At 45.4% G+C, this 14,356-nt stretch overlaps 1 protein-coding gene and 1 long non-coding RNA gene across 2 annotated transcripts in view; both read right to left on the reverse strand.

Moving 5' to 3' along the window:
* The window catches only part of LOC135374697 (uncharacterized), a 98,556-nt gene extending 89,748 nt beyond the window's left edge, over window positions 1-8,808 (reverse strand). The window contains exons 1-3 of the mRNA XM_064607616.1: window positions 8,737-8,808; window positions 8,169-8,246; window positions 6,071-6,104 (exon numbers count right to left, since the gene is read on the reverse strand). The gene's annotated coding sequence lies outside the window, so the exon portion shown is untranslated. The remainder of the gene's footprint in view (window positions 1-6,070; window positions 6,105-8,168; window positions 8,247-8,736) is intronic.
* On the reverse strand, window positions 201-1,023 carry LOC135374695 (uncharacterized). Its single transcript, XR_010417078.1, has 2 exons — window positions 844-1,023; window positions 201-763 (listed from the first exon to the last, which is right to left on the reverse strand). It is a non-coding gene; the product is annotated as an uncharacterized LOC135374695 (long non-coding RNA).
* Window positions 8,809-14,356: the final 5,548 nt, after the last annotated feature.

The raw sequence follows: 14,356 nt of genomic DNA on the forward strand, positions 1-14,356 counted from the left end.
CCTGCGAAAGCCGCAGCCGCTCTGTGCCCACTGAAACAACTGGTACGACACCCCTGCTGACGCCAGCAGCCACAGTGTACCTTACGTATTAAAGGAATACTTGTACCCATTAATACGCGAGATATGCCTCTCGGGTTCCCTAAAAAAAAATGACCTCCACGTTTGGCAAAAAAAAAGAAAATGCACTAAGGACATCTCAATTGAAACACCAAATTTTATTGGCGTGCACATACCTTTAAATTGAATCCCGTACAACATCGTTGGCCGAATGGAAAGCATACACGGTTCCCAACACACACATATGGAGCACACGTTGCATGGACAGACAACCTCCGATGAACCAGGCAGTCCTCCAAACATCGAACACACAATCCTCGAACTCCGAACAGGCACTGCGCAGCTCAACCAAGATCATTCTTAGTGACGAACACGACAGTTCCTCAAACGAAGTGGCCGATGAACAATTGTCCAAGCTAGTGGCACCATACACACTTCGATGCGAAGCAGTTACAGTTTTGCACGCGTATATGTGACCGTTGAGACAGGAAACTACCTGTGAAGAAACCGAAGTGAATATCACGCTGGTATTGTTCAAACGTGAATGCTAGAATAGTACAGCATTTTGCGGCTCACGTCCTTGAAGTTGATACAGTCCCACGTGCACCTATAACGAAAGGATACAATTAGCCTCGCTTGTAATGTACTCATCACTTCACCGATGTAGCCGATCCTCTCCTGCCGCCATTTGCAATGCGTCCACTGTCTGCAACAGAATGTACTGCGATGGTTAAACCCAAGTAAAACGCAGGCGTCGTACGTTGAATCCCAGCTAGGTTGACTTACCTTAAGCGAACATTAACCCTGTACTGAAACGTACAAGGTTGTCATCCTTCTCAAACGCGAGGTTGCACAGCACACAACAGGCACGAAAGCAGCGAGGAACACACTGCGGAAGAATACGAGGTGCCACTGGTGCCACGTCACTCCTCACGGGGGGAGCGCGCAGCAACGTAGTACACTCCAGCGAAGGCACACATACTTAGCCTGCACACGCATTATTCAACACGCACAAGAATGTTCAATACGCACATGAGTACACGGCTCAGGAGGCACGCATATTATTCAGTGGGACACACATATTTGGCGATTGGGATCGCTGTGCTTGCTATTTGATAACTGTTACGGCTCTTTCCAGAGGTTACGGCTGTTTACCGGCTGTACTTTCTGAGGGAACTTTTTTAACCGGCTTATGTTCGTCACACGATTTAGAGTGTAGACTCAAAATTTCTAGCGAGGTGCCCCATTTTATGCATCTGTAAGGAGCATGAAGCATATCATTGTACTTTCAAAAGACACATACAGTTCATGTACAAAGCTCTATGCCAGTTACACCCATTTTACACCTCTTTTACACCCAAGCTCAGTGGATGTTGTAAATAAGGTGTTAAGTTTTTATTACACCCATTTAACACCCCTCATCCGAGGGTGTTTCTTCGAGCTGGTGTAATTTGGGAGTAAAAATCAGTTTACACCCCAATTACACCCGGATTACACCCTAAAGGGAGTAAAAAAATTAAGAGTGTAGTCGGCCCTCCGGCGAAGGTCTACCGCTACCCCCTCTCTTGCATCGACCGGTTTACGCGCTGGCCGCAGGCTAACGCAGATTCCTGACATCACGGCAGAAAGAGTGGCCCACGCATTGATCTTCTCCTGGGTTTCCCGATTCGGCGTCCCGTCCACTGTCACCACGGACAGAGGACGCTAGTTAGACTCGGCCCTCTGCTGTCACGTGTGCAGCGCCCTCGTAACCCATCACATTCGAACCACAGCCTCCCATCCTGCTGCCAACGCCCTGGTCGAGCGCATCCATCGGCAGCTCGAGGCTTCCCTCCGCGCCACTGACCACGGCGACACAACATGGTCCTTGGGCAAAAGCAATCCACAGACCGACCGCTGTGGCGTCGCTCATGATCTCAGTTGTCTCGCGACGTAAACACCCAATTATTATTATTATTACAACATGGTCCGTACGTCTTCCCTTCCTCCTGCTTGACCTTCGCGCGGCGATCCGCCAGGACGGCTGCAGCGCGGCCCACATGGTCTACGACCGCTCCGCCTTCCCGGATTCACCGTTCCGTTATTCACCCCCTCGGCTCCGCTCTTTCCCGACCCCTCCTCGTACATGGACCGTTTCCGCCCGCTCGGGCACCGCATCAGGTATATTCGTGTGTCCCGCCCTTCCTCAATGTACCCACGTATTCTTCCGTCGGGACTCGATGCGCACCAAACTGCAGCCACCTTACGACATCCCCTACAGGGTCATCTCACGAGCCGGTTAGTTGTTTCAGCCTGGACGTCCCGCTCGGACCCGACACTATGGCCACCGACAGGCTCGAGCCCGCATTTCTGGAGTCGGCACCGCCTGTGTCGACCGCTTCGCCCTCCCTCCCTATGCGCTCAACTTGTGTCTCCTGCCTTTCACCCCTTCACGTCGAGTACACTGGGCCCAGCAGCTCGAGCAGTGCGGGCCGCCCGCCGCCTCGGGTCCGCCTGCTGCCTTCCTTGAGTCCGGCGCCCGACCTTCACGCTGCCCTCACCCCTCGTCGCCGGCTTTGTCATCCGCCACGGGGGTTGCGCTGTAGCAGCATCGTAGCCTTCTTCACCAGCGCTGCCATCCGTTGTGCGCGACCTGAGCTTTCGTTTTCGGTTCATCGCCATTAACCGTCACTAAACCTATCACCCGCAGTTCAGCCTGGTCGCCCCTGGTCACCACTGTTTTACGCCGACTCAGTGCGCCAATTTTCGAGCGAATTTTCTGGACATATCCGCCGTACTACATAACATATTTTGCAGTGGGTGTGGCTGATTCAACCATTGTCTATCTGATATAGCAACAAAAACGTTATTTACTAGGCAAGTTTTCGAGTTCAATTCTAAAAATTTAATTCATTTCAATTAAAAGTCGTCTAAAGTAATTTTAGTAGGTGGCAGATGGCATGCCCGGAAGGTAGCCGCTTACCCAACTATTTTTCTGTTGAGCCGTTTTGTTTTTCTACTTTACAAAGTTGAAATAACACGACATGTGACATACCCTGTATAATGTATGTTTCAACTGTCGGAGGCTGCTTTGCGGAGTGTTTTAGAAGTGTCGGTTCTGTGGCTGGTAAGGCCGTTGTTCAATGATTAGCCGGTTTCACCAATGTATTGCATATAGCAGTCGACTCATTCAATGCGGTATATGACATTGGTGATTCTGTACATCAATGCGTGGCTAACAGAGTGAGTGTAATTGCTCGCAGTGCTTTTGTTGGGGCTACCGTGTTGAATGTGCTTGCATGTTTTGCAGCGTGGGAGGTTGCAGGGGCGGGTTTTGTTATACGGGGTGTCCGTTTTACTGATTTTGGCGTTGACCCAGGAGTCTGCTAGGATTTTTTGTGCGTCTGTATTGGATACTCCTAGGTGAGTCACCGCACTGGAGGAGCCGCTCGTGCTTCCGTATAATGCCGTTGATGTTTGGATGTGCTTATAAATATCTAGTGATTAAGCTTACTTGGCTCGTGTTAGGATCTTCTCGGTGTTCCAGAACCTCGTTTCAGTCCAGTGTGAGTGCCTTACGACGGAGTTCGGATTGAACGAAGTCTGGGTGGTCTCTTTAAGCAAGTGAGCTTCTCAGCATAGTCTGAGTCATTAGAAATTAATTCAGCGCAGTTTTACTGTTTCTTTGTTTGCAGTTTCTCTGTCCAATACGAGTCCCAACCTTACAGTGGCGCGGGTCGTGACTGTTAATGTGAAAGTGTTATTTGTTAGTTTGCTTTTCGTGCACGCTTGTGATGAGGTTGTCGTTCTCTAGCAATATTGTGTTGTCGTGAAAGTCGACTGAGTGAGTTGAGTATTGTGATGTGGTTATTATACTGTTGTGCGCAATAGCAGATCTACGAACTTTTGAAATTTGAAATAACATATATACAAACGCAGGGGTATAATCCCCTGCGTTTGTATTTATGTTCTTTTCATTTTTACCTGTATTTGCATCCTTTCCACGAACCTGTTAACCTCTTATGCTAAAACTCCCCCGTCAACTTTATATATGTTCCTGTACCATGCTCGTATTTTTGTAACCTGAAGTGCAGTCTCGTGCACGAAAGTCTTGTTACCATGTGTAAATAAATAAGTCTGTCCTACCGTTTAACATCACACTTTTTTTTCAAGGTTAGCTCAATGATAAGCTGGTCCGCGTAACCCTTTGATTTTATGGCAAACCTTCTAAGCGATGCTACTTGCTTACATGTCGCACCGAACATGACGTGCAGGCTTATAAATATGTTGAAGGGAATTTTCAGTGGTACAGAGCTCACCACCCACGCTGCAATGTGGTACTTTTTTGAAAGGGGGAGTGGTTGGACAGCCCTGTACGAGGATGTAGATGGCGATGCTCCTAAGTAAATCATATAAAAACCCAGCTTGTTGAGGCAGTGCATGACTTTGCCAGCGCCTTAGACAAGGGACTACAAGTTGATGTCGTCTGTCTGGATTTTCGCAGAGCTTTTGATAAGATACCACACCAACAACTGATAGAAAAGTTGATTAGCACAGGATTAAACGCGACGTTAATACATTGGGTTGCATCATATTTATCACACAGAACGCAGCAGGTAGATCTACAGGGAAGCCAATCTGATTACGTCAATGTGTCCTCGGGGGTTCCTCAAGGGTCCGTCTTAGGCCCATTATTATTCTTAGTATATATAAATGACATTAGTTCTAGTATTGATAGCCCAGTAACTATAAGATTGTTTGCCGACGATTGCTTAATATACTGCCCAATAAAAAATACTGATGATCAGATTTTGCTTGCTCGCTGTTTAAATAACGTAACTGAATGGTGCAACCGATGGGGTATGTATATAAATTGTCAGAAAACTGTTTTTTGTCATATAACGAATAAGAAATGCTCAGCGGAGTATAATTATTCCATACAGGGCTGTACGTTAAGGCGGGTTTACTCGTTTAAATACCTAGGTGTGACTATAGCGGCTGATTTGAAATGGGATATTCATGTTAAACAAATTTGCTCCAAAGCACAAAGCAGACTATGGTTGCTAAAGCGCAAGCTGGGCCTTAGTACTAGTAATGTCAAACTAACTGCATATAAGACTATGGTTCGCCCGATACTTGAATATGCTGGTGCTGTGTGGCATCCGTACACCGCAAAATTAACAAATCGAATTGAGAGAGTTCAGAGAATGGCTGCACGCTTTATCACTTCGAACTACACGAGATTAGATTCTGTGACTGGCATGGTAAACATGTTGGGTTTAGAAAGCTTAGATGAAAGACGAAGGATGGCTCGAGCTAAATTTTTCTTTTTGCTCTACCGCAACCAGCTGGGTTCTGATAACACTAGGATTTACATACAACCCTTCTTATCTCGCCCTCTACGCTCAAATCACTGCAATGCCGTGAAACCCTTTGATGTAAGGACGGATATCTTTAAATACTCTTTTTTCCCGCATATGATATCAGTATGGAATGCGTTGCCTGAAAATGCCGTACGTGCAGAAAATCTAAGCATGTTCTTTAACCAGATGGGATGTCCTCCGTAACACATCTATAGGTTCCTTTTGTTATATTTCCTTGCCGTATTGTACTTAGTGCTCTGCTGTTATTCTGATATCTCTTTTCCCACTTCATTGTATTTACTGCTCTTTTATCTATTCATCTTCTTTTAATGGCAGCACTTATTGTTGTACACCTTGCATGGGACAAGATGTCCCCCCCCCCTGTAACGGTCTGTAAAGACCAACAGTATTTGAAAATAAATAAATAAATAAATAAATAAATAAATAATATTCGGCACAGCCAAGCAGATTTATCCGCACCTACAACACTTCCAACACCCACAAATGTTTTGCAACACCACTAACTTTTTTTTCTTGTGTACCACTCTTACAATGTACCTGCTCCCCTATCTTTGTGCAACTCTCCTCCGCCCCCAAGAGCTTACGGTTCGGAATAAAACCCTCGAGCGCAGGCAGGAGCCATTATACTGTCGACATGAAAGGGTACTTACCCAGTGCCGCGGTAGAACCGGACATGGCTGTCATCTGGTTTGCAAAAAAAAAAAAAAAAAAAACAGTTGAGGGAATTGGTTTTTGCAAGGCAAACATTTAGTGTCTGAAGGCTACAGGTTAACACACAGTAATGGATAAGCAAGACCGAAACGGAAGAACTATAGTGGTTTAATCAATAAGTCGAGATAATCATTAGTGCTTCGAATAAAAGGTTTCTTGTAAAGGCTTATAAGTGTTTCTGGGACGAGGTCATAACTTGCTAAGAATCAGGTATTGAGGGTCATGTAATTTCAATGAACATGGACATGGTCGGAGTATTCTATTGCCCCAATATGTGTTTAGTCGAAACATTTCAACTGCATTCCACTGAAAACTACATCCATGAAGTGTCGAAGTGTAAAATTTCAAAATAAATGTTCGAGGCTCCAACTCAGTGTTGAAGAAACCCAAGGACCAGCACTGTTTGATAAAGAATGGATTAATTAATTCAGATTGCTTGAACAAACACATGAATCACAAAGACAGCGACTGAAGCGAAAGCTTCTCAAGACAAAAACAAGATGAAGATTCTAGAAACTCCATGGTCGTACTTGACGACACCAAAGTGAAGTAGAAAGAAGCCAAAATAATTTTAAGCGTGAAAGGCGACGAAGGAATGATGAAGTTCCTTCGTACTCGTCCAGTGGTGCATGCACTAAAGGAAAAGTATTTGCCAAATTGAAGTGAGTAGAATAGGAAGGTATCCTGACAAATGTCAATGTCAGTGAATGGGCTACTCCCATAGCTTTTGTAGTAAATTCCAATCGGACAGTCAGGATATGTGGAGATTTCAAGATGACCGTCAATCAGCACTCAGTTGGGGATCAGTATCCTTCACTACTGGTTGATGACATTTTCGAGAAATTAACTGGTGGACGGAGATACACAAAAATTGACTTCCGGCAAACATTCCTACAAATGGAACGTGGATGAGAACTCAGGAAATTTGCTAAACATGAATATGGGAAAAGGTATCTTCCGGTATAACAGAATTGTGCTTGTCATGGCTCCCGCACCCGCGATTTCGCAACGCACCATCGAACACGTTCTACAGGGCGGTCTTATGAAACATGGGACGCAAGAAGACATATCAGCGAGTGGTACCACTGAAAATGAAGATCTACAAAAATCTTTCGGAAGACCTTAGGAGCTTGGAATCGTTTAGATTGAAAGCAAACCTGCAGAACTCCCCCTTCTTCCAGGACAGCATTGTGTGCTGCGAATACAAGATCAGCAGCGAAGGCTTAAAGACAATAATCGTGCTGTACTTGAAGCTACAACACCCCAAACGTCAGCCAACTGCGTTTTTTGTTATGCTCATTAATTACAAGGTAGATCTTATTCCGGACAAACAAGGGCCAGAATGGAAGGGAATGCAAAGGGACTGGCAAGAGTTGCAAACCTTTTCCGACCCTTGCACGCACTTTTCCAAAAATCTGCAAAGGCGAAGTCGACAAAAGACTACAAGGTAGCTTTCGGAACTGCTAAAGAAATTATTGCATGTGACACTCGTGCACTGCAATCCGCAGCTACCATCCCGACTCATATTGTGATGCCAGACCAAGTGGCCTCGGCACGGTCTCACGAAAGAGCCTGATGGGACGGAAAGGCCAATCGCATTTTTCTCGTCAACTCTGAAAACGGCGGAAAAGAACTACTCACAATTCAGCTTAGGAATTAGGCTTCACAATTCACAAAGAGGCCTTAGCCATTGTCTGGGGTGTGCACATGTCCTACGCTTAGGCACACTGCAGACTTCCAACACATCAACCGTTGACGCAGATATCCTTGCCAATGAAGGGGATATCTGCAATCTAATGTAACATCCAAGCAACACCCTTCTAACAGCGGAGTCAGAGGCGAACAGGAGTCAGAAGCGAACGGCAATGCTGAAGTTCGTTGCGCTTATCTATCCCAGATGTTCCACCGGGGAAGCTGAGCTTGAGCATTTAAGCCACATCCTGTTAACTTCCTGTTGCTCATGCACAACTGCGAGACGCTACCCGACGAGATGTGTCCAAGATATATTTGAGATATATACAAGTGAACATTTCTTACCTGATGACACAGTTCAAGTAAAATTTCAAAAGAAATGTTCGAGGCTAACTCAGTGTTGAAGAAACCCCAGGACCAGCACTGTTTGATGAAGAATGGATTAATTAATTCAGATTGCTTGAACAAACAAATTAATCACAAAGACAGCGACTGAAGCGGAAGCTTCTCAAGCCAAAAACAAAATGAAGATTTTAGAAACTCCAAGGTCGTACTTGAAGACACCAAAGGGAAGTAGAAAGAAGCCAAAATAATTTCAAGCGTGAAAGGCGACGAAGGAAGGATGAAGATTTGAGTGTCACGAATGGCTGGGACAATTCTAACTCGGACCAAGATGTTGTGCTTTACAGCCAGTTCCAACATCTCGTCGTCATATATGTCGTCTCTATCAAGCTCGCTCATAATCTCAGTTGTCTCGCGACGTAGACCCCGAATTATTATCATCTATCAAGCGTCGACGAAGGAGAAAGCCGTTCCTTTTCGTGTTTAGAGATAACCGCTATAAATTCGACTGGATAACTTTCCACGATCGCGTTCATTTAATAAATTAACCAATGACTTCGATTGAACTTACCTTTATGTTGAGGCGGATATTTCTGCAAAACGAGGTCGCACAATGAATCGTACTACATCCACAGAATGAAAGATCATGAACGCGTGCCGTACTTCTTCTGCTTCATCCCATGCACGCCATGTATGAGCGCTGTGGAGAAATCACGGAGTAAGAAGACTTCTTACTCCGTGGGAGAAATTCAATCTTCCAGATAACTTTACTGAAGAAGCGGGAGATATTTACGCATCAGACACGACCGCTGCATCTAGAAAATTCACGGGCAACGCAATATGCTATATATATATATATAGATAGATAGATAGGGGAGAAAAGACACCAGAGACTGAAGTAGGGAGTAGGGGGAAGTTATTTATTAAGCTGGCATTTAAACTAAGGGTCTGGGGAAGTCTACGTTTCGGCGGAAGCTCCGCCTTCTTCGGGACTGAGACGTCTCAGTCCCGACGAAGGCGGAGCTTCCGCCGAAACATAGACTTCCCCAGACCCTTAGTTTCTGCCAGCTAACTTCCCCCTACTCCCTACTTCAGTCTCTGGTGTCTTTTCTCTCCTATCTATATTCAACATCCTGGTCGTTCGAACCTAAATTTTGTAGCGTATATATATATATATATATATATATAACTAGGGTTCCTCCTTTCCCGTTTTATCCTGAATAATCGGTAAAACATACCGCAGTATAGTTAAAGCCATTTGAATCTGTCGAAACAACGCCGGTTTTTGGGGCTTCCACAAAACTGCTGAGTAAGAAGACCAACGCTCTCATGACTGGATGACAAGGTCGGTATTCTTTTGTGCCGAGAGAGCCTCTTAACGCCGATTTATTGTCCGAAATCCACTGTGCAGCTGTGTAAGTCTTTGGCTTAACTATGCGCCAAGCATCCGTGTAATGTTGGTGAAATCCATTGTTACCTACACATGAGCCTTGACAAGCTGACAATGAAGTTAGTACCACACTACTCTGTGACTCTATTCGATATAAGGACATTCTGTACACTTCGCACGTGCACTACAGAGACGTAAACAACGGGTGTTATACGAGATACGCTCCATTTATAGACGAACATGGTATATTATATACATACGATTCCATCATAATATTCCATACTATTGGCTTCCAGGAAAACCTCCCGTCCAGCAGTACGTCCACCAGGACTTTAATTTCTCTTCTTTTTTGTGTGAATTATGCTTCCTTTTTTGTTCTGAGCTGAGAGCAGGACACAGCACACATAGACCTTGTTTTCTTGAAAGGACAGCTCCTTGTCACGCGGTCTGCAATGGCTTTGCCAATAACTGGGACGAACACAGCGCTCAAAGCGACAGTCTGGGGCTCCGGGAGGGTGTTGGGATTGCTGCTGCATTCGATTGTGCTCACACGTATGCCATCCGCATATACTACGAAGGGCGAAAGCTTTGCCGTTTTGGGAGAGGAAAGAAAAAGAATTATACCCTAAGGTTTACCCATAGCCGATTTCGATTTCTCCGTGTCGTCACCGTTGTTCCTAACGTTACAATTGTGCAAGACAACACAAGAACAGTCTGCGATTGGTTGAAGCACGAAGTGAGATCTTCACGTGGGACTTGACCCAGTTGGGATTGGTGATTTGGTTTAATAACTGATATTATTTCAAACTATGTAGCGTGTGACATTTGCTATGCAGGTGTTCAACTTGAACTCAGAGTAACGCGCCCGAAAAATGTTTATTTTCAGTTGACCAAATCTATTTAATTTAACACATTTAGTTGTCACTTCAAAAGGCACTGGCCTCCCGAAAAACGACACGCACGTTGTGTTTTCCTCCTTGATCCCACTATGCACGAATCAACACGTATGCCCGATCCCTCAACAAAACCGTCACATATGCAGTAACCAGTCATTGCTAATAAAAAGCAGGAATGTCATGTGTATTGAAAGTACGGGAACCAGGTACGGCGACGCACAAAGCACAACACACCACCCGCCGAGAGGAGCCGAGCAGACGCCGCAAGGGCCGGAAGAGGACGCACCAGTCGTCACGACTGTTCGCAATGCGGCTTTTACCCGGGGGCAAAAGACGCAAGTTAAAAAATACATTCAACACAATTACATTACAACTCATTACACAAATACATTCATTACATTCGAGTCAAATATAAACGAAATATTTTGCATGGTGCATTGGAAAGATATATGGAATTACCTGATGAGCCCTATTTACCTAACATCAAGGGGTCGAGAGTGTCCCTTTAACACTTAGGTCCCACTATCGTCCTTCTCCTCCTAATCTCCAATGACTTCGCTAAGGGCGGCACCGCCCGGTGTTTAGAGGAGTCGTATATTAAAAGGGAGTATGGCGATTGGGAAGAGTCACAAAAAGACGCTTGGCCTGTCAATCACAGTTTCGCGCCCCTGATTAGTTTGCTTTTTACCAAGTGGGCCGCCATGACACCTTAATGCCACCTAAAACGACGACGAAAAAAACGCAGTGAAGCGGGGATCTCGTTGCAAAAAATGTTCAAGGACTACACTCTACGCCCGGTAACGCCTAAGTACCGGTTCGAAATGCGGTACATTTTTAAAAAAATGTACCGCATTATTTTACTCGGTACAATGATCCTCCTTAAACAACCGGGTACAGTACACCCCCTTACTCACTGGGTACAGAGCAGGTACGATACGATTTCTCACACATTGCTCGAAGCCTTGAAATTGCAAGGACGAGTAAGACACGGCAAACGGTTGCCGCATCGCACTCGCCCCTGCAACTAAAGGCTTCTCTCTTCACGTGAGGAAATTTCATCGCGGCCATAAAACCTGTTACATCCCTGATGATCTCTTTGTTGCTGCCGAGCCCGTAACGATCCACACATATACATGATGCAACGTGAACAATTTATTCAGAAAATACATACCTTAAACGTAGATGGGTAGAAATCCAGCGAACCGGTAGAGATGTAGGAAGGGAGTTGCCTCAGGACAGAAGCCGCCGATATTTCGAACAGAGACTGTTCTTCTTCTGGGCACCGTCCTCATCATTGGCATGGTATTTAAAGGGTTAGGTGTGACGTGTTTAAAGGTTCATGCGAATTGTGGGTCAACAGCCCGGAGGGAAGAAAGGTTCCGTACGGGTTTCTACGGCCGGAGTGAATGGCTGCTTTGTTAGAGTGTGGAGGGGATTATGTGAACGTAGTGATCTAGGCTACAGACCGGTTACAGAAAAATGGAAGGTTCAGGAACACGTGGACGAAACGGGACAACAGGCAAGAATTGGCAAGCATAGCGAAAGACAAGGAGGTTAGTGGTTACGTGGGGAAAATTCCAAAACGAGCAAAGGTTTTTTTTTTTTTTGAATATTTGTAATACAAAGTTGTGGCATGCAATAAAGAAAGTAGAAAGCAGTGGCCATGCAGAACATAACAGATGATAATGGAGGTAGATGGGAAAATCATATTTTATTTGTGAAGTGTTTCTAGGGTGCCTTGTGATTTGTTGATACCGGACGGGTGAAGAGGGTTGAACTTGTATATGAGATAAGACTCCGTATCACGTCTCTCACGTGTGGATCTAAACCCGGTTTCTAGAATATATAGTTTAATGTTGTCAAAATTGTGACCAGGAACGTTAAAGTGTTCGGCGACTGCTTTGGGGAGTTTGTTGAACGTGTCGGTTCTGTGTCCGGTAAGGCGGTTGTTCATTTGTTGGCCGGTTTCACCAATGTATTGCATAGAGCAGTCGCCGCATTCGATGCAGTATATGACATTGGAGCTTGTGCATGTGAATGCGTGGTTAACGGGGTGGGTGTAATTGCTCGCAGTGCTTTTGATGGAGTTAGCGTGTTGAACGTGCTTGCATGTTTTGCAGCGCGGGAGGTTGCAGGGTCGTGTTCCCGTGCACGGGGTGCTCGTTTTGCTGATTTTGGCATTGACCAAGGAGTCTGCCAGGTTTTTTGCGCGTCGGTATGTCACCTCTATGGGATTTGTGAATATATTGCTAAGCCGGTCACTGCTTTGGAGGAGGGGCTCGTGCTTCTGTTGAATGGCTTTGATGTTTGGAAGTGCGTTGGAATATCTTGTGATGAAGCTTATTTGGCACGCGTCAGGATTTTTTCGGTTTTCCAGAACCTCGTCTCGATCGAGTGTGAGTGCCTTGCGACGGAATTCGGTTAGGAGGGAGCCTGGATAGTCCCTTTGGGCAAGCGTAGTGCAGAGTTCGTCAAGCTTCTCAGCGTAATCTGTGTCGTTTGAACAAATTCTGCGTAGTCTTACACTCTGCCCATTAGGAATTCCAACCTTACAGTGACGCGGGTGGTGACTCTTGAAGTGAAGGTATTGTTGTTTGGCAATTGGCTTTTTGTACAGGGTTGTGATGAGGTTGCCGTTGTCTAGTGATATTGTGGTGTCGAGGAAGTTAATTAAGTGAGTTGAGTGTTGTGATGTGAACTTTATGTTGCTAGGCGCGGTGTTCAGTAGATCTATGAACTTTTGAAATTCATGTTCCCCGTGTTCCCATATTATCAGTATATCATCGATGTATCGAAGGTACACCGTGGGTTTTAATGAGAGGGCGCTGAGAACTTTGTTTTCTAAGAACCCCATGAAGATATTTGCGTATGTGGGTGCAACAGGTGTGCCCATACTTGTACCGTGTACTTGTAGGTAGTATTCGCCATTGAACTCGAAGTAGTTCAGTTTCAGGACCAAGTCCATTAGAGCGAGTATGGTTTTCGTGTCTTTTCTGGTGTTTGTTGTAGAAAGGGTATTGCAGAGGGCTGTGATTCCGTCGTTGTGTGGGATGTTAGTATACAGTGATGTCACATCCAACGTGGCTAGTATTGTGTCCCCACCAAATGTACGAGTGTTGTTTATATCTCTGATTATTCTGAGGAGGTGGGGTGTGTCTTGTACATGCGATGCCAGTGTTGTCGGAATATGGTTTAAATAGTGGTCCACGAATTTCGAGAGTCTTTGTGTTGGTGTGTTGTTATTAGATACAATTGGCCTGCCGGGGATGTCAGCCGTATAGAGCTCGTTGGCGTGTACCTTGTGGATTTTGGGCAGTAAATAGAAACGACCTGCGCCTGTGTTTGTTGGGGTGAGATATCTGAGGTCATCACGTGTGATGAGCTTTCGTTCGTGGAGGTCCTGTATGGTATGGGTTATTAGCGCCGTGTACTCCTTTGTTGGGTCATGGTCCAGTTTGAGGTAGTGTTGCGTATTGTTGAGTTGCCTATGGGCTTCAGAAATATATTTATCTGTGGGCCAGATGACGATACTCCCACGCTTATCTGCGGGCATGATAATGATATCATCTCTTTCAGCTAGCTCTTTGATGATGTCACGCTGTGTTTTAGTAATGTTGTGACCACGCGAGCTTTGGGAAATACCGCGAAGGATGTCGTTGCTTACTTGTTTAATGTACAGGTCTAATGCGGGTTCTCGGCCGTGATTTCGTGTCCAGGTTGATGGTAGTCGGAGGTCGTTGTTGTTTTCTTGTGTTGTATGAGCAAAGAATTCTCTAAGGCGTAGCCGTCTCGCAAAGTCTGATATGTCTTTGTGGATTTCGTATTCGTTAACAGAATTGAGTGTAGGGCAGATTGTTAACCCCATAGAGAGGACTTGTAGTTCGTCGCTGGTTAGTGAGCGTGAT

This window comes from Ornithodoros turicata, unplaced genomic scaffold, assembly GCF_037126465.1.
Source record: "Ornithodoros turicata isolate Travis unplaced genomic scaffold, ASM3712646v1 Chromosome99, whole genome shotgun sequence".
Lineage (NCBI taxonomy): Eukaryota > Metazoa > Arthropoda > Arachnida > Ixodida > Argasidae > Ornithodoros > Ornithodoros turicata.